This window comes from Lissotriton helveticus, chromosome 4_1 (genome assembly GCF_964261635.1).
Source record: "Lissotriton helveticus chromosome 4_1, aLisHel1.1, whole genome shotgun sequence".
NCBI lineage: Eukaryota > Metazoa > Chordata > Amphibia > Caudata > Salamandridae > Lissotriton > Lissotriton helveticus.
This window is the reverse complement of record NC_136063.1, coordinates 1672400095-1672426926: the sequence shown is the minus strand read 5'-3', so window position 1 is coordinate 1672426926 and position 26832 is coordinate 1672400095. Positions and strand designations below refer to the sequence as shown.

At 33.8% G+C, this 26832-nt stretch overlaps 8 non-coding genes across 8 annotated transcripts; 3 read left to right on the top strand and 5 right to left on the bottom strand.

Annotated features, from left to right (window-relative positions):
• Window positions 1-513: 513 nt before the first annotated feature.
• Window positions 514-585, bottom strand: TRNAQ-UUG (transfer RNA glutamine (anticodon UUG)). Its single transcript has one exon. It is a non-coding gene; the product is annotated as a tRNA-Gln (tRNA).
• A 16622-nt stretch (window positions 586-17207) lies between these two features.
• TRNAQ-CUG (transfer RNA glutamine (anticodon CUG)) lies at window positions 17208-17279 on the top strand. Its single transcript has one exon. It is a non-coding gene; the product is annotated as a tRNA-Gln (tRNA).
• An 826-nt stretch (window positions 17280-18105) lies between these two features.
• TRNAQ-UUG (transfer RNA glutamine (anticodon UUG)) lies at window positions 18106-18177 on the bottom strand. The gene has a single exon. It is a non-coding gene; the product is annotated as a tRNA-Gln (tRNA).
• Window positions 18178-19726: 1549 nt separating this feature from the next.
• On the top strand, window positions 19727-19798 carry TRNAQ-CUG (transfer RNA glutamine (anticodon CUG)). Its single transcript has one exon. It is a non-coding gene; the product is annotated as a tRNA-Gln (tRNA).
• An 826-nt stretch (window positions 19799-20624) lies between these two features.
• Window positions 20625-20696, bottom strand: TRNAQ-UUG (transfer RNA glutamine (anticodon UUG)). Its single transcript has one exon. It is a non-coding gene; the product is annotated as a tRNA-Gln (tRNA).
• A 1549-nt stretch (window positions 20697-22245) lies between these two features.
• TRNAQ-CUG (transfer RNA glutamine (anticodon CUG)) lies at window positions 22246-22317 on the top strand. Its single transcript has one exon. It is a non-coding gene; the product is annotated as a tRNA-Gln (tRNA).
• An 826-nt stretch (window positions 22318-23143) lies between these two features.
• TRNAQ-UUG (transfer RNA glutamine (anticodon UUG)) lies at window positions 23144-23215 on the bottom strand. The gene has a single exon. It is a non-coding gene; the product is annotated as a tRNA-Gln (tRNA).
• Window positions 23216-25662: 2447 nt separating this feature from the next.
• On the bottom strand, window positions 25663-25734 carry TRNAQ-UUG (transfer RNA glutamine (anticodon UUG)). Its single transcript has one exon. It is a non-coding gene; the product is annotated as a tRNA-Gln (tRNA).
• Between the last annotated feature and the right edge of the window lie 1098 nt (window positions 25735-26832).

The window sequence follows — 26832 nt, the reverse complement described above, 5'->3', positions numbered from 1 at the left end:
CTTACACAGTGCATTTAATTGTGAATTTCTTTGAAAGAGAAATTCAGATTATTACCTTTGACACGTCTTTCGAAAGATTTTACTTTATGGTTATGGATTTACTTTAGAAAATCAGAGTGTAAATATATGTGTGTCTGAATTTCACGATTGTTATTCAAAACGTCATATCTTCTGTCCCCATAATACACAATTTGATTCCTCAAGTTTTGTTTTAATGAAGGATTTCCAATTAAAAAGTTCCATCTTCCCCTTATCAATAACAGTAAGATTTAAGAAAGTAATATCTTGCATCAGCCCCCTGTGATGAGTTTGAGAAAACAGAGTCAGCTCGCAAAATGTCTCATTATTTTGAGCCATTTAATTTCCATGTTTTCTAAAAGTTCTATCATTTGCTCACATCGAATAGACTTTCAGAATACAATCAATAAATTAATGTTTCACTCTACCCGTGTTAGATTTGTGATATTTATGAATACACTTGACAGAAAAAGATTTGATCAACAGTCATGAAAGTGGTCCCACCGAGATTTGAACTCTGATCCTTGGATTCAAAGTCCAAAGTGCTAACCATTACACCATGGAACCTCCCATGTGACAAGGGAGCAAATTGCTGCAGCAATGTGAACATTTCAAAGTTTTTAATGTTCTACAGTCAAAAACCAACAGAATGTTATTACTTTTCTATTCTGTTCAACTTTTGCATATTGAACTATGTTAGGGAAGGATGTTGCCCAGAGGACTCAAGTAACGCTATCACTCTGTTGAACAGTACTTTTTATGTGAGATACGATTTTGCAATAAAATATAAGATTCCCCCGTGAATGCAATCTCTTCTCTCAAAATGAAAAGCTCAACCTGGTACAGGTGGTTTGATGGTATCAAGCTTAGCACTCTAGACTCTGAAAACCGGGATCTGAGTACAAATCACAGTGGGACTTATCTAAACTTTACGATTTTCTTTTCCATTCAGTTCTTAGAATTATTAATTGGAAAAACATCTCATTTACTTATAAACTTGTACATATCCACTTTACACGTATGTATCTCCCTATATCTTGCTATATGTCTCTGTATATTTATAGGACAACATAAACACATACATTATAAAAATGCATATAATTAGTAGAGGTGAAAATAATGAAAAGTTGTTGCCTCTCCACATTTGAAACATGAGCTTCTTCTCCTTACTCTTCTATATGTCATGAAATTGAGATAGTCACTTTTTACTCAATTTTGATCTAACAATATAGTTGATTTATACAAAGCATATCATATGATTTGTGAATAATCTTAAAAGAGAAAATTAGATCAGTACCTGTGAGGCCTCCAAGCAAAAGCTTATGTTTCACGATTGCAGATCGACTGTTGAAAATCAGCATGAAAAACGTTTTATTTCACAATTTCCATACTAATATACAAAAACATTTGTACTATCTGAATGATACCGTCATTGTGGTTCTCTAGGTTTGATTTAAGAACACTTCTCTTTCAAAATGTGCTAAATTCGCCTTATCAATAGCGCAGAAAGCTTCAAAAAGGGATGCTGGGAATCAGGCCTCTGAAATGCATTTCAGAAAAACAGGATAGGATTTCTTAATGTCACACTATTTTGTGTAGGAATGTGATGTAAACGTATTATAATGTTTGTATTTCTGTAACTTGTTCAAGCTGATGGACGTTTTGAAAGGAATCAATAATTGTCTCTTTCAACCTACTGGTGTTGGATTTGAGCTATCAATAAACAAAGGTGACAGAAATAGAAAAGGTCAAGAGTAATAAAATAGTACCCCCAAGATTTGGACTGGTACCTTTGCATGCAAAGTCCAACGTGCCAATCATTGCTCTTTGGCGCAGCCCATGTGAGAGACAAAGAAATGGGTGTATTAGTTTGGAAATGTAAAATGTTTTAATATGTTACAGTCAAAGATGATCATTATGATATAACTTGCCTATCCTGATAAACGTTTGCATATTTAACACTGTTAAGGAGAATGTATCTGAACAGAATCAAATCACATTATAGCTCTTTACACTATGAGCATTCAACAGAGATATCGTTTCATTAATGTAAGAAATGCCCCCGCACTAATGCGCTCTCTTTTGTCTCAATGGAAAAATGACTCATGTATGGGAGGGTTCCATGGTGTAATGGTTAGCACTCTGGACTCTGAATCCAGCGATCCAAATTCAAATCTCGGTGGGACCTGCTTGAATTATGAGATTTACTATTTCACCCATTTCTTAGAATTTGGTCTTGGAAAAACATAACGTCAATGTTTTATACTGATACTTATCAACGTATAAGAATGCATCTATGTATACATAGCTATATCCGTCTAGATAGCGATAAGACTATATAAAGAAATAAATTATTCATAAACATATGTATTGAAGCTGAAAACTAAAAACTGTTGTTTCCCATCCACAATTTAAACGTTAGGTTCATTTCCTCTCTCATCTATATGACCAGTAATGAGATAGTTAATTTTTGCTGATTTCTTATATGACAACATGCTTGACTTACACAGTGCATTTAATTGTGAATTTCTTTGAAAGAGAAATTCAGATTATTACCTTTGACACGTCTTTCGAAAGATTTTACTTTATGGTTATGGATTTACTTTAGAAAATCAGAGTGTAAATATATGTGTGTCTGAATTTCACGATTGTTATTCAAAACGTCATATCTTCTGTCCCCATAATACACAATTTGATTCCTCAAGTTTTGTTTTAATGAAGGATTTCCAATTAAAAAGTTCCATCTTCCCCTTATCAATAACAGTAAGATTTAAGAAAGTAATATCTTGCATCAGCCCCCTGTGATGAGTTTGAGAAAACAGAGTCAGCTCGCAAAATGTCTCATTATTTTGAGCCATTTAATTTCCATGTTTTCTAAAAGTTCTATCATTTGCTCACATCGAATAGACTTTCAGAATACAATCAATAAATTAATGTTTCACTCTACCCGTGTTAGATTTGTGATATTTATGAATACACTTGACAGAAAAAGATTTGATCAACAGTCATGAAAGTGGCCCCACCAAGATTTGAACTCGGATCCTTGGATTCAAAGTGCTAACCATTACACCATGGAACCTCCCATGTGACAAGGGAGCAAATTGCTGCAGCAATGTGAACATTTCAAAGTTTTTAATGTTCTACAGTCAAAGACCAACAGAATGTTATTACTTTTCTATTCTGTTCAACTTTTGCATATTGAACTATGTTAGGGAAGGATGTTGCCCAGAGGACTCAAGTAACGCTATCACTCTGTTGAACAGTACTTTTTATGTGAGATACGATTTTGCAATAAAATATAAGATTCCCCCGTGAATGCAATCTCTTCTCTCAAAATGAAAAGCTCAACCTGGTACAGGTGGTTTGATGGTATCATGCTTAGCACTGTAGACTCTGAAAACCGGGATCTGAGTACAAATCACAGTGGGACTTATCTAAACTTTACGATTTTCTTTTCCATTCAGTTCTTAGAATTATTAATTGGAAAAACATCTCATTTACTTATAAACTTATACATATCCACTTTACACGTATGTATCTCCCTATATCTTGCTATATGTCTCTGTATATTTATAGGACAACATAAACACATACATTATAAAAATGCATATAATTAGTAGAGGTGAAAATAATGAAAAGTTGTTGCCTCTCCACATTTGAAACATGAGCTTCTTCTCCTTACTCTTCTATATGTCATGAAATTGAGATAGTCACTTTTTACTCAATTTTGATCTAACAATATAGTTGATTTATACAAAGCATATCATATGATTTGTGAATAATCTTAAAAGAGAAAATTAGATCAGTACCTGTGAGGCCTCCAAGCAAAAGCTTATGTTTCACGATTGCAGATCGACTGTTGAAAATCAGCATGAAAAACGTTTTATTTCACAATTTCCATACTAATATACAAAAACATTTGTACTATCTGAATGATACCGTCATTGTGGTTCTCTAGGTTTGATTTAAGAACACTTCTCTTTCAAAATGTGCTAAATTCGCCTTATCAATAGCGCAGAAAGCTTCAAAAAGGGATGCTGGGAATCAGGCCTCTGAAATGCATTTCAGAAAAACAGGATAGGATTTCTTAATGTCACACTATTTTGTGTAGGAATGTGATGTAAACGTATTATAATGTTTGTATTTCTGTAACTTGTTCAAGCTGATGGACGTTTTGAAAGGAATCAATAATTGTCTCTTTCAACCTACTGGTGTTGGATTTGAGCTATCAATAAACAAAGGTGACAGAAATAGAAAAGGTCAAGAGTAATAAAATAGTACCCCCAAGATTTGGACTGGTACCTTTGCATGCAAAGTCCAACGTGCCAATCATTGCTCTTTGGCGCAGCCCATGTGAGAGACAAAGAAATGGGTGTATTAGTTTGGAAATGTAAAATGTTTTAATATGTTACAGTCAAAGATGATCATTATGATATAACTTGCCTATCCTGATAAACGTTTGCATATTTAACACTGTTAAGGAGAATGTATCTGAACAGAATCAAATCACATTATAGCTCTTTACACTATGAGCATTCAACAGAGATATCGTTTCATTAATGTAAGAAATGCCCCCGCACTAATGCGCTCTCTTTTGTCTCAATGGAAAAATGACTCATGTATGGGAGGGTTCCATGGTGTAATGGTTAGCACTCTGGACTCTGAATCCAGCGATCCAAATTCAAATCTCGGTGGGACCTGCTTGAATTATGAGATTTACTATTTCACCCATTTCTTAGAATTTGGTCTTGGAAAAACATAACGTCAATGTTTTATACTGATACTTATCAACGTATAAGTATGCATCTATGTATACATAGCTATATCCGTCTAGATAGCGATAAGACTATATAAAGAAATCAATTATTCATAAACATATGTATTGAAGCTGAAAACTAAAAACTGTTGTTTCCCATCCACAATTTAAACGTTAGGTTCATTTCCTCTCTCATCTATATGACCAGTAATGAGATAGTTAATTTTTGCTGATTTCTTATATGACAACATGCTTGACTTACACAGTGCATTTAATTGTGAATTTCTTTGAAAGAGAAATTCAGATTATTAACTTTGACACGTCTTTCGAAAGATTTTACTTTATGGTTATGGATTTACTTTAGAAAATCAGAGTGTAAATATATGTGTGTCTGAATTTCACGATTGTTATTCAAAACGTCATATCTTCTGTCCCCATAATACACAATTTGATTCCTCAAGTTTTGTTTTAATGAAGGATTTCCAATTAAAAAGTTCCATCTTCCCCTTATCAATAACAGTAAGATTTAAGAAAGTAATATCTTGCATCAGCCCCCTGTGATGAGTTTGAGAAAACAGAGTCAGCTCGCAAAATGTCTCATTATTTTGAGCCATTTAATTTCCATGTTTTCTAAAAGTTCTATCATTTGCTCACATCGAATAGACTTTCAGAATACAATCAATAAATTAATGTTTCACTCTACCCGTGTTAGATTTGTGATATTTATGAATACACTTGACAGAAAAAGATTTGATCAACAGTCATGAAAGTGGCCCCACCAAGATTTGAACTCGGATCCTTGGATTCAAAGTGCTAACCATTACACCATGGAACCTCCCATGTGACAAGGGAGCAAATTGCTGCAGCAATGTGAACATTTCAAAGTTTTTAATGTTCTACAGTCAAAGACCAACAGAATGTTATTACTTTTCTATTCTGTTCAACTTTTGCATATTGAACTATGTTAGGGAAGGATGTTGCCCAGAGGACTCAAGTAACGCTATCACTCTGTTGAACAGTACTTTTTATGTGAGATACGATTTTGCAATAAAATATAAGATTCCCCCGTGAATGCAATCTCTTCTCTCAAAATGAAAAGCTCAACCTGGTACAGGTGGTTTGATGGTATCATGCTTAGCACTGTAGACTCTGAAAACCGGGATCTGAGTACAAATCACAGTGGGACTTATCTAAACTTTACGATTTTCTTTTCCATTCAGTTCTTAGAATTATTAATTGGAAAAACATCTCATTTACTTATAAACTTATACATATCCACTTTACACGTATGTATCTCCCTATATCTTGCTATATGTCTCTGTATATTTATAGGACAACATAAACACATACATTATAAAAATGCATATAATTAGTAGAGGTGAAAATAATGAAAAGTTGTTGCCTCTCCACATTTGAAACATGAGCTTCTTCTCCTTACTCTTCTATATGTCATGAAATTGAGATAGTCACTTTTTACTCAATTTTGATCTAACAATATAGTTGATTTATACAAAGCATATCATATGATTTGTGAATAATCTTAAAAGAGAAAATTAGATCAGTACCTGTGAGGCCTCCAAGCAAAAGCTTATGTTTCACGATTGCAGATCGACTGTTGAAAATCAGCATGAAAAACGTTTTATTTCACAATTTCCATACTAATATACAAAAACATTTGTACTATCTGAATGATACCGTCATTGTGGTTCTCTAGGTTTGATTTAAGAACACTTCTCTTTCAAAATGTGCTAAATTCGCCTTATCAATAGCGCAGAAAGCTTCAAAAAGGGATGCTGGGAATCAGGCCTCTGAAATGCATTTCAGAAAAACAGGATAGGATTTCTTAATGTCACACTATTTTGTGTAGGAATGTGATGTAAACGTATTATAATGTTTGTATTTCTGTAACTTGTTCAAGCTGATGGACGTTTTGAAAGGAATCAATAATTGTCTCTTTCAACCTACTGGTGTTGGATTTGAGCTATCAATAAACAAAGGTGACAGAAATAGAAAAGGTCAAGAGTAATAAAATAGTACCCCCAAGATTTGGACTGGTACCTTTGCATGCAAAGTCCAACGTGCCAATCATTGCTCTTTGGCGCAGCCCATGTGAGAGACAAAGAAATGGGTGTATTAGTTTGGAAATGTAAAATGTTTTAATATGTTACAGTCAAAGATGATCATTATGATATAACTTGCCTATCCTGATAAACGTTTGCATATTTAACACTGTTAAGGAGAATGTATCTGAACAGAATCAAATCACATTATAGCTCTTTACACTATGAGCATTCAACAGAGATATCGTTTCATTAATGTAAGAAATGCCCCCGCACTAATGCGCTCTCTTTTGTCTCAATGGAAAAATGACTCATGTATGGGAGGGTTCCATGGTGTAATGGTTAGCACTCTGGACTCTGAATCCAGCGATCCAAATTCAAATCTCGGTGGGACCTGCTTGAATTATGAGATTTACTATTTCACCCATTTCTTAGAATTTGGTCTTGGAAAAACATAACGTCAATGTTTTATACTGATACTTATCAACGTATAAGTATGCATCTATGTATACATAGCTATATCCGTCTAGATAGCGATAAGACTATATAAAGAAATCAATTATTCATAAACATATGTATTGAAGCTGAAAACTAAAAACTGTTGTTTCCCATCCACAATTTAAACGTTAGGTTCATTTCCTCTCTCATCTATATGACCAGTAATGAGATAGTTAATTTTTGCTGATTTCTTATATGACAACATGCTTGACTTACACAGTGCATTTAATTGTGAATTTCTTTGAAAGAGAAATTCAGATTATTAACTTTGACACGTCTTTCGAAAGATTTTACTTTATGGTTATGGATTTACTTTAGAAAATCAGAGTGTAAATATATGTGTGTCTGAATTTCACGATTGTTATTCAAAACGTCATATCTTCTGTCCCCATAATACACAATTTGATTCCTCAAGTTTTGTTTTAATGAAGGATTTCCAATTAAAAAGTTCCATCTTCCCCTTATCAATAACAGTAAGATTTAAGAAAGTAATATCTTGCATCAGCCCCCTGTGATGAGTTTGAGAAAACAGAGTCAGCTCGCAAAATGTCTCATTATTTTGAGCCATTTAATTTCCATGTTTTCTAAAAGTTCTATCATTTGCTCACATCGAATAGACTTTCAGAATACAATCAATAAATTAATGTTTCACTCTACCCGTGTTAGATTTGTGATATTTATGAATACACTTGACAGAAAAAGATTTGATCAACAGTCATGAAAGTGGCCCCACCAAGATTTGAACTCGGATCCTTGGATTCAAAGTGCTAACCATTACACCATGGAACCTCCCATGTGACAAGGGAGCAAATTGCTGCAGCAATGTGAACATTTCAAAGTTTTTAATGTTCTACAGTCAAAGACCAACAGAATGTTATTACTTTTCTATTCTGTTCAACTTTTGCATATTGAACTATGTTAGGGAAGGATGTTGCCCAGAGGACTCAAGTAACGCTATCACTCTGTTGAACAGTACTTTTTATGTGAGATACGATTTTGCAATAAAATATAAGATTCCCCCGTGAATGCAATCTCTTCTCTCAAAATGAAAAGCTCAACCTGGTACAGGTGGTTTGATGGTATCATGCTTAGCACTGTAGACTCTGAAAACCGGGATCTGAGTACAAATCACAGTGGGACTTATCTAAACTTTACGATTTTCTTTTCCATTCAGTTCTTAGAATTATTAATTGGAAAAACATCTCATTTACTTATAAACTTATACATATCCACTTTACACGTATGTATCTCCCTATATCTTGCTATATGTCTCTGTATATTTATAGGACAACATAAACACATACATTATAAAAATGCATATAATTAGTAGAGGTGAAAATAATGAAAAGTTGTTGCCTCTCCACATTTGAAACATGAGCTTCTTCTCCTTACTCTTCTATATGTCATGAAATTGAGATAGTCACTTTTTACTCAATTTTGATCTAACAATATAGTTGATTTATACAAAGCATATCATATGATTTGTGAATAATCTTAAAAGAGAAAATTAGATCAGTACCTGTGAGGCCTCCAAGCAAAAGCTTATGTTTCACGATTGCAGATCGACTGTTGAAAATCAGCATGAAAAACGTTTTATTTCACAATTTCCATACTAATATACAAAAACATTTGTACTATCTGAATGATACCGTCATTGTGGTTCTCTAGGTTTGATTTAAGAACACTTCTCTTTCAAAATGTGCTAAATTCGCCTTATCAATAGCGCAGAAAGCTTCAAAAAGGGATGCTGGGAATCAGGCCTCTGAAATGCATTTCAGAAAAACAGGATAGGATTTCTTAATGTCACACTATTTTGTGTAGGAATGTGATGTAAACGTATTATAATGTTTGTATTTCTGTAACTTGTTCAAGCTGATGGACGTTTTGAAAGGAATCAATAATTGTCTCTTTCAACCTACTGGTGTTGGATTTGAGCTATCAATAAACAAAGGTGACAGAAATAGAAAAGGTCAAGAGTAATAAAATAGTACCCCCAAGATTTGGACTGGTACCTTTGCATGCAAAGTCCAACGTGCCAATCATTGCTCTTTGGCGCAGCCCATGTGAGAGACAAAGAAATGGGTGTATTAGTTTGGAAATGTAAAATGTTTTAATATGTTACAGTCAAAGATGATCATTATGATATAACTTGCCTATCCTGATAAACGTTTGCATATTTAACACTGTTAAGGAGAATGTATCTGAACAGAATCAAATCACATTATAGCTCTTTACACTATGAGCATTCAACAGAGATATCGTTTCATTAATGTAAGAAATGCCCCCGCACTAATGCGCTCTCTTTTGTCTCAATGGAAAAATGACTCATGTATGGGAGGGTTCCATGGTGTAATGGTTAGCACTCTGGACTCTGAATCCAGCGATCCAAATTCAAATCTCGGTGGGACCTGCTTGAATTATGAGATTTACTATTTCACCCATTTCTTAGAATTTGGTCTTGGAAAAACATAACGTCAATGTTTTATACTGATACTTATCAACGTATAAGTATGCATCTATGTATACATAGCTATATCCGTCTAGATAGCGATAAGACTATATAAAGAAATCAATTATTCATAAACATATGTATTGAAGCTGAAAACTAAAAACTGTTGTTTCCCATCCACAATTTAAACGTTAGGTTCATTTCCTCTCTCATCTATATGACCAGTAATGAGATAGTTAATTTTTGCTGATTTCTTATATGACAACATGCTTGACTTACACAGTGCATTTAATTGTGAATTTCTTTGAAAGAGAAATTCAGATTATTACCTTTGACACGTCTTTCGAAAGATTTTACTTTATGGTTATGGATTTACTTTAGAAAATCAGAGTGTAAATATATGTGTGTCTGAATTTCACGATTGTTATTCAAAACGTCATATCTTCTGTCCCCATAATACACAATTTGATTCCTCAAGTTTTGTTTTAATGAAGGATTTCCAATTAAAAAGTTCCATCTTCCCCTTATCAATAACAGTAAGATTTAAGAAAGTAATATCTTGCATCAGCCCCCTGTGATGAGTTTGAGAAAACAGAGTCAGCTCGCAAAATGTCTCATTATTTTGAGCCATTTAATTTCCATGTTTTCTAAAAGTTCTATCATTTGCTCACATCGAATAGACTTTCAGAATACAATCAATAAATTAATGTTTCACTCTACCCGTGTTAGATTTGTGATATTCATGAATACACTTGACAGAAAAAGATTTGATCAACAGTCATGAAAGTGGCCCCACCAAGATTTGAACTCGGATCCTTGGATTCAAAGTGCTAACCATTACACCATGGAACCTCCCATGTGACAAGGGAGCAAATTGCTGCAGCAATGTGAACATTTCAAAGTTTTTAATGTTCTACAGTCAAAGACCAACAGAATGTTATTACTTTTCTATTCTGTTCAACTTTTGCATATTGAACTATGTTAGGGAAGGATGTTGCCCAGAGGACTCAAGTAACGCTATCACTCTGTTGAACAGTACTTTTTATGTGAGATACGATTTTGCAATAAAATATAAGATTCCCCCGTGAATGCAATCTCTTCTCTCAAAATGAAAAGCTCAACCTGGTACAGGTGGTTTGATGGTATCATGCTTAGCACTGTAGACTCTGAAAACCGGGATCTGAGTACAAATCACAGTGGGACTTATCTAAACTTTACGATTTTCTTTTCCATTCAGTTCTTAGAATTATTAATTGGAAAAACATCTCATTTACTTATAAACTTATACATATCCACTTTACACGTATGTATCTCCCTATATCTTGCTATATGTCTCTGTATATTTATAGGACAACATAAACACATACATTATAAAAATGCATATAATTAGTAGAGGTGAAAATAATGAAAAGTTGTTGCCTCTCCACATTTGAAACATGAGCTTCTTCTCCTTACTCTTCTATATGTCATGAAATTGAGATAGTCACTTTTTACTCAATTTTGATCTAACAATATAGTTGATTTATACAAAGCATATCATATGATTTGTGAATAATCTTAAAAGAGAAAATTAGATCAGTACCTGTGAGGCCTCCAAGCAAAAGCTTATGTTTCACGATTGCAGATCGACTGTTGAAAATCAGCATGAAAAACGTTTTATTTCACAATTTCCATACTAATATACAAAAACATTTGTACTATCTGAATGATACCGTCATTGTGGTTCTCTAGGTTTGATTTAAGAACACTTCTCTTTCAAAATGTGCTAAATTCGCCTTATCAATAGCGCAGAAAGCTTCAAAAAGGGATGCTGGGAATCAGGCCTCTGAAATGCATTTCAGAAAAACAGGATAGGATTTCTTAATGTCACACTATTTTGTGTAGGAATGTGATGTAAACGTATTATAATGTTTGTATTTCTGTAACTTGTTCAAGCTGATGGACGTTTTGAAAGGAATCAATAATTGTCTCTTTCAACCTACTGGTGTTGGATTTGAGCTATCAATAAACAAAGGTGACAGAAATAGAAAAGGTCAAGAGTAATAAAATAGTACCCCCAAGATTTGGACTGGTACCTTTGCATGCAAAGTCCAACGTGCCAATCATTGCTCTTTGGCGCAGCCCATGTGAGAGACAAAGAAATGGGTGTATTAGTTTGGAAATGTAAAATGTTTTAATATGTTACAGTCAAAGATGATCATTATGATATAACTTGCCTATCCTGATAAACGTTTGCATATTTAACACTGTTAAGGAGAATGTATCTGAACAGAATCAAATCACATTATAGCTCTTTACACTATGAGCATTCAACAGAGATATCGTTTCATTAATGTAAGAAATGCCCCCGCACTAATGCGCTCTCTTTTGTCTCAATGGAAAAATGACTCATGTATGGGAGGGTTCCATGGTGTAATGGTTAGCACTCTGGACTCTGAATCCAGCGATCCAAATTCAAATCTCGGTGGGACCTGCTTGAATTATGAGATTTACTATTTCACCCATTTCTTAGAATTTGGTCTTGGAAAAACATAACGTCAATGTTTTATACTGATACTTATCAACGTATAAGTATGCATCTATGTATACATAGCTATATCCGTCTAGATAGCGATAAGACTATATAAAGAAATCAATTATTCATAAACATATGTATTGAAGCTGAAAACTAAAAACTGTTGTTTCCCATCCACAATTTAAACGTTAGGTTCATTTCCTCTCTCATCTATATGACCAGTAATGAGATAGTTAATTTTTGCTGATTTCTTATATGACAACATGCTTGACTTACACAGTGCATTTAATTGTGAATTTCTTTGAAAGAGAAATTCAGATTATTACCTTTGACACGTCTTTCGAAAGATTTTACTTTATGGTTATGGATTTACTTTAGAAAATCAGAGTGTAAATATATGTGTGTCTGAATTTCACGATTGTTATTCAAAACGTCATATCTTCTGTCCCCATAATACACAATTTGATTCCTCAAGTTTTGTTTTAATGAAGGATTTCCAATTAAAAAGTTCCATCTTCCCCTTATCAATAACAGTAAGATTTAAGAAAGTAATATCTTGCATCAGCCCCCTGTGATGAGTTTGAGAAAACAGAGTCAGCTCGCAAAATGTCTCATTATTTTGAGCCATTTAATTTCCATGTTTTCTAAAAGTTCTATCATTTGCTCACATCGAATAGACTTTCAGAATACAATCAATAAATTAATGTTTCACTCTACCCGTGTTAGATTTGTGATATTCATGAATACACTTGACAGAAAAAGATTTGATCAACAGTCATGAAAGTGGCCCCACCAAGATTTGAACTCGGATCCTTGGATTCAAAGTGCTAACCATTACACCATGGAACCTCCCATGTGACAAGGGAGCAAATTGCTGCAGCAATGTGAACATTTCAAAGTTTTTAATGTTCTACAGTCAAAGACCAACAGAATGTTATTACTTTTCTATTCTGTTCAACTTTTGCATATTGAACTATGTTAGGGAAGGATGTTGCCCAGAGGACTCAAGTAACGCTATCACTCTGTTGAACAGTACTTTTTATGTGAGATACGATTTTGCAATAAAATATAAGATTCCCCCGTGAATGCAATCTCTTCTCTCAAAATGAAAAGCTCAACCTGGTACAGGTGGTTTGATGGTATCATGCTTAGCACTGTAGACTCTGAAAACCGGGATCTGAGTACAAATCACAGTGGGACTTATCTAAACTTTACGATTTTCTTTTCCATTCAGTTCTTAGAATTATTAATTGGAAAAACATCTCATTTACTTATAAACTTATACATATCCACTTTACACGTATGTATCTCCCTATATCTTGCTATATGTCTCTGTATATTTATAGGACAACATAAACACATACATTATAAAAATGCATATAATTAGTAGAGGTGAAAATAATGAAAAGTTGTTGCCTCTCCACATTTGAAACATGAGCTTCTTCTCCTTACTCTTCTATATGTCATGAAATTGAGATAGTCACTTTTTACTCAATTTTGATCTAACAATATAGTTGATTTATACAAAGCATATCATATGATTTGTGAATAATCTTAAAAGAGAAAATTAGATCAGTACCTGTGAGGCCTCCAAGCAAAAGCTTATGTTTCACGATTGCAGATCGACTGTTGAAAATCAGCATGAAAAACGTTTTATTTCACAATTTCCATACTAATATACAAAAACATTTGTACTATCTGAATGATACCGTCATTGTGGTTCTCTAGGTTTGATTTAAGAACACTTCTCTTTCAAAATGTGCTAAATTCGCCTTATCAATAGCGCAGAAAGCTTCAAAAAGGGATGCTGGGAATCAGGCCTCTGAAATGCATTTCAGAAAAACAGGATAGGATTTCTTAATGTCACACTATTTTGTGTAGGAATGTGATGTAAACGTATTATAATGTTTGTATTTCTGTAACTTGTTCAAGCTGATGGACGTTTTGAAAGGAATCAATAATTGTCTCTTTCAACCTACTGGTGTTGGATTTGAGCTATCAATAAACAAAGGTGACAGAAATAGAAAAGGTCAAGAGTAATAAAATAGTACCCCCAAGATTTGGACTGGTACCTTTGCATGCAAAGTCCAACGTGCCAATCATTGCTCTTTGGCGCAGCCCATGTGAGAGACAAAGAAATGGGTGTATTAGTTTGGAAATGTAAAATGTTTTAATATGTTACAGTCAAAGATGATCATTATGATATAACTTGCCTATCCTGATAAACGTTTGCATATTTAACACTGTTAAGGAGAATGTATCTGAACAGAATCAAATCACATTATAGCTCTTTACACTATGAGCATTCAACAGAGATATCGTTTCATTAATGTAAGAAATGCCCCCGCACTAATGCGCTCTCTTTTGTCTCAATGGAAAAATGACTCATGTATGGGAGGGTTCCATGGTGTAATGGTTAGCACTCTGGACTCTGAATCCAGCGATCCAAATTCAAATCTCGGTGGGACCTGCTTGAATTATGAGATTTACTATTTCACCCATTTCTTAGAATTTGGTCTTGGAAAAACATAACGTCAATGTTTTATACTGATACTTATCAACGTATAAGTATGCATCTATGTATACATAGCTATATCCGTCTAGATAGCGATAAGACTATATAAAGAAATCAATTATTCATAAACATATGTATTGAAGCTGAAAACTAAAAACTGTTGTTTCCCATCCACAATTTAAACGTTAGGTTCATTTCCTCTCTCATCTATATGACCAGTAATGAGATAGTTAATTTTTGCTGATTTCTTATATGACAACATGCTTGACTTACACAGTGCATTTAATTGTGAATTTCTTTGAAAGAGAAATTCAGATTATTACCTTTGACACGTCTTTCGAAAGATTTTACTTTATGGTTATGGATTTACTTTAGAAAATCAGAGTGTAAATATATGTGTGTCTGAATTTCACGATTGTTATTCAAAACGTCATATCTTCTGTCCCCATAATACACAATTTGATTCCTCAAGTTTTGTTTTAATGAAGGATTTCCAATTAAAAAGTTCCATCTTCCCCTTATCAATAACAGTAAGATTTAAGAAAGTAATATCTTGCATCAGCCCCCTGTGATGAGTTTGAGAAAACAGAGTCAGCTCGCAAAATGTCTCATTATTTTGAGCCATTTAATTTCCATGTTTTCTAAAAGTTCTATCATTTGCTCACATCGAATAGACTTTCAGAATACAATCAATAAATTAATGTTTCACTCTACCCGTGTTAGATTTGTGATATTTAGGAATACACTTGACAGAAAAAGATTTGATCAACAGTCATGAAAGTGGCCCCACCAAGATTTGAACTCGGATCCTTGGATTCAAAGTGCTAACCATTACACCATGGAACCTCCCATGTGACAAGGGAGCAAATTGCTGCAGCAATGTGAACATTTCAAAGTTTTTAATGTTCTACAGTCAAAGACCAACAGAATGTTATTACTTTTCTATTCTGTTCAACTTTTGCATATTGAACTATGTTAGGGAAGGATGTTGCCCAGAGGACTCAAGTAACGCTATCACTCTGTTGAACAGTACTTTTTATGTGAGATACGATTTTGCAATAAAATATAAGATTCCCCCGTGAATGCAATCTCTTCTCTCAAAATGAAAATCTCAACCTGGTACAGGTGGTTTGATGGTATCATGCTTAGCACTCTAGACTCTGAAAACTGGGATCTGAGTACAAATCACAGTGGGACTTATCTAAACTTTACGATTTTCTTTTCCATTCAGTTCTTAGAATTATTAATTGGAAAAACATCTCATTTACTTATAAACTTGTACATATCCACTTTACACGTATGTATCTCCCTATATCTTGCTATATGTCTCTGTATATTTATAGGACAACATAAACACATACATTATAAAAATGCATATAATTAGTAGAGGTGAAAATAATGAAAAGTTGTTGCCTCTCCACATTTGAAACATGAGCTTCTTCTCCTTACTCTTCTATATGTCATGAAATTGAGATAGTCACTTTTTACTCAATTTTGATCTAACAATATAGTTGATTTATACAAAGCATATCATATGATTTGTGAATAATCTTAAAAGAGAAAATTGGATCAGTACCTGTGAGGCCTCCAAGCAAAAGCTTATGTTTCACGATTGCAGATCAACTGTTGAAAATCAGCATGAAAAACGTTTTATTTCACAATTTCCATACTAATATACAAAAAACATTTGTACTATCTGAATGATACCGTCATTGTGGTTCTCTAGGTTTGATTTAAGAACACTTCTCTTTCAAAATGTGCTAAATTCGCCTTATCAATAGCGCAGAAAGCTTCAAAAAGGGATGCTGGGAATCAGGCCTCTGAAATGCATTTCAGAAAAATAGGATAGGATTTCTTAATGCCACACTATTTTGTGTAGGAATGTGATGTAAACGTATTATAATGTTTGTATTTCTGTAACTTGTTCAAGCTGATGGACGTTTTGAAAGGAATCAATAATTGTCTCTTTCAACCTACTGGTGTTGGATTTGAGCTATCAATAAACAAAGATGATAGAAATGGAAAAGGTCAAGAGTAATACAATCGTACCCCCAAGATTTGGACTGGTACCTTTGCATGCAAAGTCCAAAGTGCCAATCATTGCTCTTTGGCGCAGCCCATGTGAGAGACAAAGAAATGGGTGTATTAGTTTGGAAATGTAAAATGTTTTAATATGATACAGTCAAAGATGATCATTATGATATAACTTGCCTATCTTGATAAACGTGTGCATATTTAACACTGTTATGGAGAATGTATCTGAACAGAATCAAATCACATTATAGCTCTTTACACTATGAGCATTCAACAGAGATATCGTTTCATTAATGTAAGAAATGCCCCCGCACTAATGTGCTCTCTTTTGTCTCAATGGAAAAATGACTCATGTATGGGAGGGTTACATGGTGTAATGGTTAGCACTCTGGACTCTGAATCCAGCGATCCGAGTTCAAATCTCGGTGGGACCTGCTTGAATTATGAGATTTACTATTTCACCCATTTCTTAGAATTTGGTCTTGGAAAAACATAACGTCAATGTTTTATACTGATACTTATCAACGTATAAGTATGCATCTATGTATACATAGCTATATCCGTCTAATTAGCGATAAGACTATATAAAGAAATCAATTATTCATAAACATATGTATTGAACCTGAAAACTAAAAACTGTTGTTTCCCATCCACAATTTAAACGTTAGGTTCATTTCCTCTCTCATCTATATGACCAGTAATGAGATAGTTAATTTTTGCTGATTTCTTATATGACAACATGCTTGACTTACACAGTGCATTTAATTGTGAATTTCTTTGAAAGAGAAATTCAGATTATTACCTTTGACACGTCTTTCGAAAGATTTTACTTTATGGTTATGGATTTACTTTAGAAAATCAGAGTGTAAATATATGTGTGTCTGAATTTCACGATTGTTATTCAAAACGTCATATCTTCTGTCCCCATAATACACAATTTGATTCCTCAAGTTTTGTTTTAATGAAGGATTTCCAATTAAAAAGTTCCATCTTCCCCTTATCAATAACAGTAAGATTTAAGAAAGTAATATCTTGCATCAGCCCCCTGTGATGAGTTTGAGAAAACAGAGTCAGCTCGCAAAATGTCTCATTATTTTGAGCCATTTAATTTCCATGTTTTCTAAAAGTTCTATCATTTGCTCACATCGAATAGACTTTCAGATTACAATCAATAAATTAATGTTTCACTCTACCCGTGTTAGATTTGTGATATTTATGAATACACTTGACAGAAAAAGATTTGATCAACAGTCATGAAAGTGGTCCCACCGAGATTTGAACTCGGATCCTTGGATTCAAAGTCCAAAGTGCTAACCATTACACCATGGAACCTCCCATGTGACAAGGGAGCAAATTGCTGCAGCAATGTGAACATTTCAAAGTTTTTAATGTTCTACAGTCAAAAACCAACAGAATGTTATTACTTTTCTATTCTGTTCAACTTTTGCATATTGAACTATGTTAGGGAAGGATGTTGCCCAGAGGACTCAAGTAACGCTATTACTCTGTTGAACAGTACTTTTTATGTGAGATACGATTTTGCAATAAAATATAAGATTCCCCCGTGAATGCAATCTCTTCTCTCAAAATGAAAAGCTCAACCTGGTACAGGTGGTTTGATGGTATCAAGCTTAGCACTCTAGACTCTGAAAACCGGGATCTGAGTACAAATCACAGTGGGACTTATCTAAACTTTACGATTTTCTTTTCCATTCAGATCTTAGAATTATTAATTGGAAAAACATCTCATTTACTTATAAACTTGTACATATCCACTTTACACGTATGTATCTCCCTATATCTTGCTATATGTCTCTGTATATTTATAGGACAACATAAACACATACATTATAAAAATGCATATAATTAGTAGAGGTGAAAATAATGAAAAGTTGTTGCCTCTCCACATTTGAAACATGAGCTTCTTCTCCTTACTCTTCTATATGTCATGAAATTGAGATAGTCACTTTTTACTCAATTTTGATCTAACAATATAGTTGATTTATACAAAGCATATCATATGATTTGTGAATAATCTTAAAAGAGAAAATTAGATCAGTACCTGTGAGGCCTCCAAGCAAAAGCTTATGTTTCACGATTGCAGATCGACTGTTGAAAATCAGCATGAAAAACGTTTTATTTCACAATTTCCATACTAATATACAAAAACATTTGTACTATCTGAATGATACCGTCATTGTGGTTCTCTAGGTTTGATTTAAGAACACTTCTCTTTCAAAATGTGCTAAATTCGCCTTATCAATAGCGCAGAAAGCTTCAAAAAGGGATGCTGGGAATCAGGCCTCTGAAATGCATTTCAGAAAAACAGGATAGGATTTCTTAATGCCACACTATTTTGTGTAGGAATGTGATGTAAACGTATTATAATGTTTGTATTTCTGTAACTTGTTCAAGCTGATGGACGTTTTGAAAGGAATCAATAATTGTCTCTTTCAACCTACTGGTGTTGGATTTGAGCTATCAATAAACAAAGGTGACAGAAATAGAAAAGGTCAAGAGTAATAAAATAGTACCCCCAAGATTTGGACTGGTACCTTTGCATGCAAAGTCCAACGTGCCAATCATTGCTCTTTGGCGCAGCCCATGTGAGAGACAAAGAAATGGGTGTATTAGTTTGGAAATGTAAAATGTTTTAATATGTTACAGTCAAAGATGATCATTATGATATAACTTGCCTATCCTGATAAACGTTTGCATATTTAACACTGTTAAGGAGAATGTATCTGAACAGAATCAAATCACATTATAGCTCTTTACACTATGAGCATTCAACAGAGATATCGTTTCATTAATGTAAGAAATGCCCCCGCACTAATGTGCTCTCTTTTGTCTCAATGGAAAAATGACTCATGTATGGGAGGGTTCCATGGTGTAATGGTTAGCACTCTGGACTCTGAATCCAGCGATCCGAGTTCAAATCTCGGTAGGACCTGCTTGAATTATGAGATTTACTATTTCACCCATTTCTTAGAATTTGGTCTTGGAAAAACATAACGTCAATGTTTTATACTGATACTTATCAACGTATAAGTATGCATCTATGTATACATAGCTATATCCGTCTAGATAGCGATAAGACTATATAAAGAAATCAATTATTCATAAACATATGTATTGAACCTGAAAACTAAAAACTGTTGTTTCCCATCCACAATTTAAACGTTAGGTTCATTTCCTCTCTCATCTATATGACCAGTAATGAGATAGTTAATTTTTGCTGATTTCTTATATGACAACATGCTTGACTTACACAGTGCATTTAATTGTGAATTTCTTTGAAAGAGAAATTCAGATTATTACCTTTGACACGTCTTTCGAAAGATTTTACTTTATGGTTATGGATTTACTTTAGAAAATCAGAGTGTAAATATATGTGTGTCTGAATTTCACGATTGTTATTCAAAACGTCATATCTTCTGTCCCCATAATACACAATTTGATTCCTCAAGTTTTGTTTTAATGAAGGATTTCCAATTAAAAAGTTCCATCTTCCCCTTATCAATAACAGTAAGATTTAAGAAAGTAATATCTTGCATCAGCCCCCTGTGATGAGTTTGAGAAAACAGAGTCAGCTCGCAAAATGTCTCATTATTTTGAGCCATTTAATTTCCATGTTTTCTAAAAGTTCTATCATTTGCTCACATCGAATAGACTTTCAGAATACAATCAATAAATTAATGTTTCACTCTACCCGTGTTAGATTTGTGATATTTATGAATACACTTGACAGAAAAAGATTTGATCAACAGTCATGAAAGTGGTCCCACCGAGATTTGAACTCGGATCCTTGGATTCAAAGTCCAAAGTGCTAACCATTACACCATGGAACCTCCCATGTGACAAGGGAGCAAATTGCTGCAGCAATGTGAACATTTCAAAGTTTTTAATGTTCTACAGTCAAAAACCAACAGAATGTTATTACTTTTCTATTCTGTTCAACTTTTGCATATTGAACTATGTTAGGGAAGGATGTTGCCCAGAGGACTCAAGTAACGCTATTACTCTGTTGAACAGTACTTTTTATGTGAGATACGATTTTGCAATAAAATATAAGATTCCCCCGTGAATGCAATCTCTTCTCTCAAAATGAAAAGCTCAACCTGGTACAGGTGGTTTGATGGTATCAAGCTTAGCACTCTAGACTCTGAAAACCGGGATCTGAGTACAAATCACAGTGGGACTTATCTAAACTTTACGATTTTCTTTTCCATTCAGATCTTAGAATTATTAATTGGAAAAACATCTCATTTACTTATAAACTTGTACATATCCACTTTACACGTATGTATCTCCCTATATCTTGCTATATGTCTCTGTATATTTATAGGACAACATAAACACATACATTATAAAAATGCATATAATTAGTAGAGGTGAAAATAATGAAAAGTTGTTGCCTCTCCACATTTGAAACATGAGCTTCTTCTCCTTACTCTTCTATATGTCATGAAATTGAGATAGTCACTTTTTACTCAATTTTGATCTAACAATATAGTTGATTTATACAAAGCATATCATATGATTTGTGAATAATCTTAAAAGAGAAAATTAGATCAGTACCTGTGAGGCCTCCAAGCAAAAGCTTATGTTTCACGATTGCAGATCGACTGTTGAAAATCAGCATGAAAAACGTTTTATTTCACAATTTCCATACTAATATACAAAAACATTTGTACTATCTGAATGATACCGTCATTGTGGTTCTCTAGGTTTGATTTAAGAACACTTCTCTTTCAAAATGTGCTAAATTCGCCTTATCAATAGCGCAGAAAGCTTCAAAAAGGGATGCTGGGAATCAGGCCTCTGAAATGCATTTCAGAAAAACAGGATAGGATTTCTTAATGTCACACTATTTTGTGTAGGAATGTGATGTAAACGTATTATAATGTTTGTATTTCTGTAACTTGTTCAAGCTGATGGACGTTTTGAAAGGAATCAATAATTGTCTCTTTCAACCTACTGGTGTTGGATTTGAGCTATCAATAAACAAAGGTGACAGAAATAGAAAAGGTCAAGAGTAATAAAATAGTACCCCCAAGATTTGGACTGGTACCTTTGCATGCAAAGTCCAACGTGCCAATCATTGCTCTTTGGCGCAGCCCATGTGAGAGACAAAGAAATGGGTGTATTAGTTTGGAAATGTAAAATGTTTTAATATGTTACAGTCAAAGATGATCATTATGATATAACTTGCCTATCCTGATAAACGTTTGCATATTTAACACTGTTAAGGAGAATGTATCTGAACAGAATCAAATCACATTATAGCTCTTTACACTATGAGCATTCAACAGAGATATCGTTTCATTAATGTAAGAAATGCCCCCGCACTAATGCGCTCTCTTTTGTCTCAATGGAAAAATGACTCATGTATGGGAGGGTTCCGTGGTGTAATGGTTAGCACTCTGGACTCTGAATCCAGCGATCCGAGTTCAAATCTCGGTGGGACCTGCTTGAATTATGAGATTTACTATTTCACCCATTTCTTAGAATTTGGTCTTGGAAAAACATAACGTCAATGTTTTATACTGATACTTATCAACGTATAAGTATGCATCTATGTATACATAGCTATATCCGTCTAGATAGCGATAAGACTATATAAATAAATCAATTATTCATAAACATATGTATTGAACCTGAAAACTAAAAACTGTTGTTTCCCATCCACAATTTAAACGTTAGGTTCATTTCCTCTCTCATCTATATGACCAGTAATGAGATAGTTAATTTTTGCTGATTTCTTATATGACAACATGCTTGACTTACACAGTGCATTTAATTGTGAATTTCTTTGAAAGAGAAATTCAGATTATTACCTTTGACACGTCTTTCGAAAGATTTTACTTTATGGTTATGGATTTACTTTAGAAAATCAGAGTGTAAATATATGTGTGTCTGAATTTCACGATTGTTATTCAAAACATCATATCTTCTGTCCCCATAATACACAATTTGATTCCTCAAGTTTTGTTTTAATGAAGGATTTCCAATTAAAAAGTTCCATCTTCCCCTTATCAATAACAGTAAGATTTAAGAAAGTAATATCTTGCATCAGCCCCCTGTGATGAGTTTGAGAAAACAGAGTCAGCTCGCAAAATGTCTCATTATTTTGAGCCATTTAATTTCCATGTTTTCTAAAAGTTCTATCATTTGCTCACATCGAATAGACTTTCAGAATACAATCAATAAATTAATGTTTCACTCTACCCGTGTTAGATTTGTGATATTTATGAATACACTTGACAGAAAAAGATTTGATCAACAGTCATGAAAGTGGTCCCACCGAGATTTGAACTCGGATCCTTGGATTCAAAGTCCAAAGTGCTAACCATTACACCATGGAACCTCCCATGTGACAAGGGAGCAAATTGCTGCAGCAATGTGAACATTTCAAAGTTTTTAATGTTCTACAGTCAAAAACCAACAGAATGTTATTACTTTTCTATTCTGTTCAACTTTTGCATATTGAACTATGTTAGGGAAGGATGTTGCCCAGAGGACTCAAGTAACGCTATTACTCTGTTGAACAGTACTTTTTATGTGAGATACGATTTTGCAATAAAATATAAGATTCCCCCGTGAATGCAATCTCTTCTCTCAAAATGAAAAGCTCAACCTGGTACAGGTGGTTTGATGGTATCAAGCTTAGCACTCTAGACTCTGAAAACCGGGATCTGAGTACAAATCACAGTGGGACTTATCTAAACTTTACGATTTTCTTTTCCATTCAGATCTTAGAATTATTAATTGGAAAAACATCTCATTTACTTATAAACTTGTACATATCCACTTTACACGTATGTATCTCCCTATATCTTGCTATATGTCTCTGTATATTTATAGGACAACATAAACACATACATTATAAAAATGCATATAATTAGTAGAGGTGAAAATAATGAAAAGTTGTTGCCTCTCCACATTTGAAACATGAGCTTCTTCTCCTTACTCTTCTATATGTCATGAAATTGAGATAGTCACTTTTTACTCAATTTTGATCTAACAATATAGTTGATTTATACAAAGCATATCATATGATTTGTGAATAATCTTAAAAGAGAAAATTAGATCAGTACCTGTGAGGCCTCCAAGCAAAAGCTTATGTTTCACGATTGCAGATCGACTGTTGAAAATCAGCATGAAAAACGTTTTATTTCACAATTTCCATACTAATATACAAAAACATTTGTACTATCTGAATGATACCGTCATTGTGGTTCTCTAGGTTTGATTTAAGAACACTTCTCTTTCAAAATGTGCTAAATTCGCCTTATCAATAGCGCAGAAAGCTTCAAAAAGGGATGCTGGGAATCAGGCCTCTGAAATGCATTTCAGAAAAACAGGATAGGATTTCTTAATGTCACACTATTTTGTGTAGGAATGTGATGTAAACGTATTATAATGTTTGTATTTCTGTAACTTGTTCAAGCTGATGGACGTTTTGAAAGGAATCAATAATTGTCTCTTTCAACCTACTGGTGTTGGATTTGAGCTATCAATAAACAAAGGTGACAGAAATAGAAAAGGTCAAGAGTAATAAAATAGTACCCCCAAGATTTGGACTGGTACCTTTGCATGCAAAGTCCAACGTGCCAATCATTGCTCTTTGGCGCAGCCCATGTGAGAGACAAAGAAATGGGTGTATTAGTTTGGAAATGTAAAATGTTTTAATATGTTACAGTCAAAGATGATCATTATGATATAACTTGCCTATCCTGATAAACGTTTGCATATTTAACACTGTTAAGGAGAATGTATCTGAACAGAATCAAATCACATTATAGCTCTTTACACTATGAGCATTCAACAGAGATATCGTTTCATTAATGTAAGAAATGCCCCCGCACTAATGCGCTCTCTTTTGTCTCAATGGAAAAATGACTCATGTATGGGAGGGTTCCATGGTGTAATGGTTAGCACTCTGGACTCTGAATCCAGCGATCCAAATTCAAATCTCGGTGGGACCTGCTTGAATTAGGAGATTTACTATTTCACCCATTTCTTAGAATTTGGTCTTGGAAAAACATAACGTCAATGTTTTATACTGATACTTATCAACGTATAAGTATGCATCTATGTATACATAGCTATATCCGTCTAGATAGCGATAAGACTATATAAAGAAATCAATTATTCATAAACATATGTATTGAAGCTGAAAACTAAAAACTGTTGTTTCCCATCCACAATTTAAACGTTAGGTTCATTTCCTCTCTCATCTATATGACCAGTAATGAGATAGTTAATTTTTGCTGATTTCTTATATGACAACATGCTTGACTTACACAGTGCATTTAATTGTGAATTTCTTTGAAAGAGAAATTCAGATTATTACCTTTGACACGTCTTTCGAAAGATTTTACTTTATGGTTATGGATTTACTTTAGAAAATCAGAGTGTAAATATATGTGTGTCTGAATTTCACGATTGTTATTCAAAACGTCATATCTTCTGTCCCCATAATACACAATTTGATTCCTCAAGTTTTGTTTTAATGAAGGATTTCCAATTAAAAAGTTCCATCTTCCCCTTATCAATAACAGTAAGATTTAAGAAAGTAATATCTTGCATCAGCCCCCTGTGATGAGTTTGAGAAAACAGAGTCAGCTCGCAAAATGTCTCATTATTTTGAGCCATTTAATTTCCATGTTTTCTAAAAGTTCTATCATTTGCTCACATCGAATAGACTTTCAGAATACAATCAATAAATTAATGTTTCACTCTACCCGTGTTAGATTTGTGATATTTATGAATACACTTGACAGAAAAAGATTTGATCAACAGTCATGAAAGTGGTCCCACCGAGATTTGAACTCGGATCCTTGGATTCAAAGTCCAAAGTGCTAACCATTACACCATGGAACCTCCCATGTGACAAGGGAGCAAATTGCTGCAGCAATGTGAACATTTCAAAGTTTTTAATGTTCTACAGTCAAAGACCAACAGAATGTTATTACTTTTCTATTCTGTTCAACTTTTGCATATTGAACTATGTTAGGGAAGGATGTTGCCCAGAGGACTCAAGTAACGCTATCACTCTGTTGAACAGTACTTTTTATGTGAGATACGATTTTGCAATAAAATATAAGATTCCCCCGTGAATGCAATCTCTTCTCTCAAAATGAAAAGCTCAACCTGGTACAGGTGGTTTGATGGTATCATGCTTAGCACTGTAGACTCTGAAAACCGGGATCTGAGTACAAATCACAGTGGGACTTATCTAAACTTTACGATTTTCTTTTCCATTCAGTTCTTAGAATTATTAATTGGAAAAACATCTCATTTACTTATAAACTTATACATATCCACTTTACACGTATGTATCTCCCTATATCTTGCTATATGTCTCTGTATATTTATAGGACAACATAAACACATACATTATAAAAATGCATATAATTAGTAGAGGTGAAAATAATGAAAAGTTGTTGCCTCTCCACATTTGAAACATGAGCTTCTTCTCCTTACTCTTCTATATGTCATGAAATTGAGATAGTCACTTTTTACTCAATTTTGATCTAACAATATAGTTGATTTATACAAAGCATATCATATGATTTGTGAATAATCTTAAAAGAGAAAATTAGATCAGTACCTGTGAGGCCTCCAAGCAAAAGCTTATGTTTCACGATTGCAGATCGACTGTTGAAAATCAGCATGAAAAACGTTTTATTTCACAATTTCCATACTAATATACAAAAACATTTGTACTATCTGAATGATACCGTCATTGTGGTTCTCTAGGTTTGATTTAAGAACACTTCTCTTTCAAAATGTGCTAAATTCGCCTTATCAATAGCGCAGAAAGCTTCAAAAAGGGATGCTGGGAATCAGGCCTCTGAAATGCATTTCAGAAAAACAGGATAGGATTTCTTAATGTCACACTATTTTGTGTAGGAATGTGATGTAAACGTATTATAATGTTTGTATTTCTGTAACTTGTTCAAGCTGATGGACGTTTTG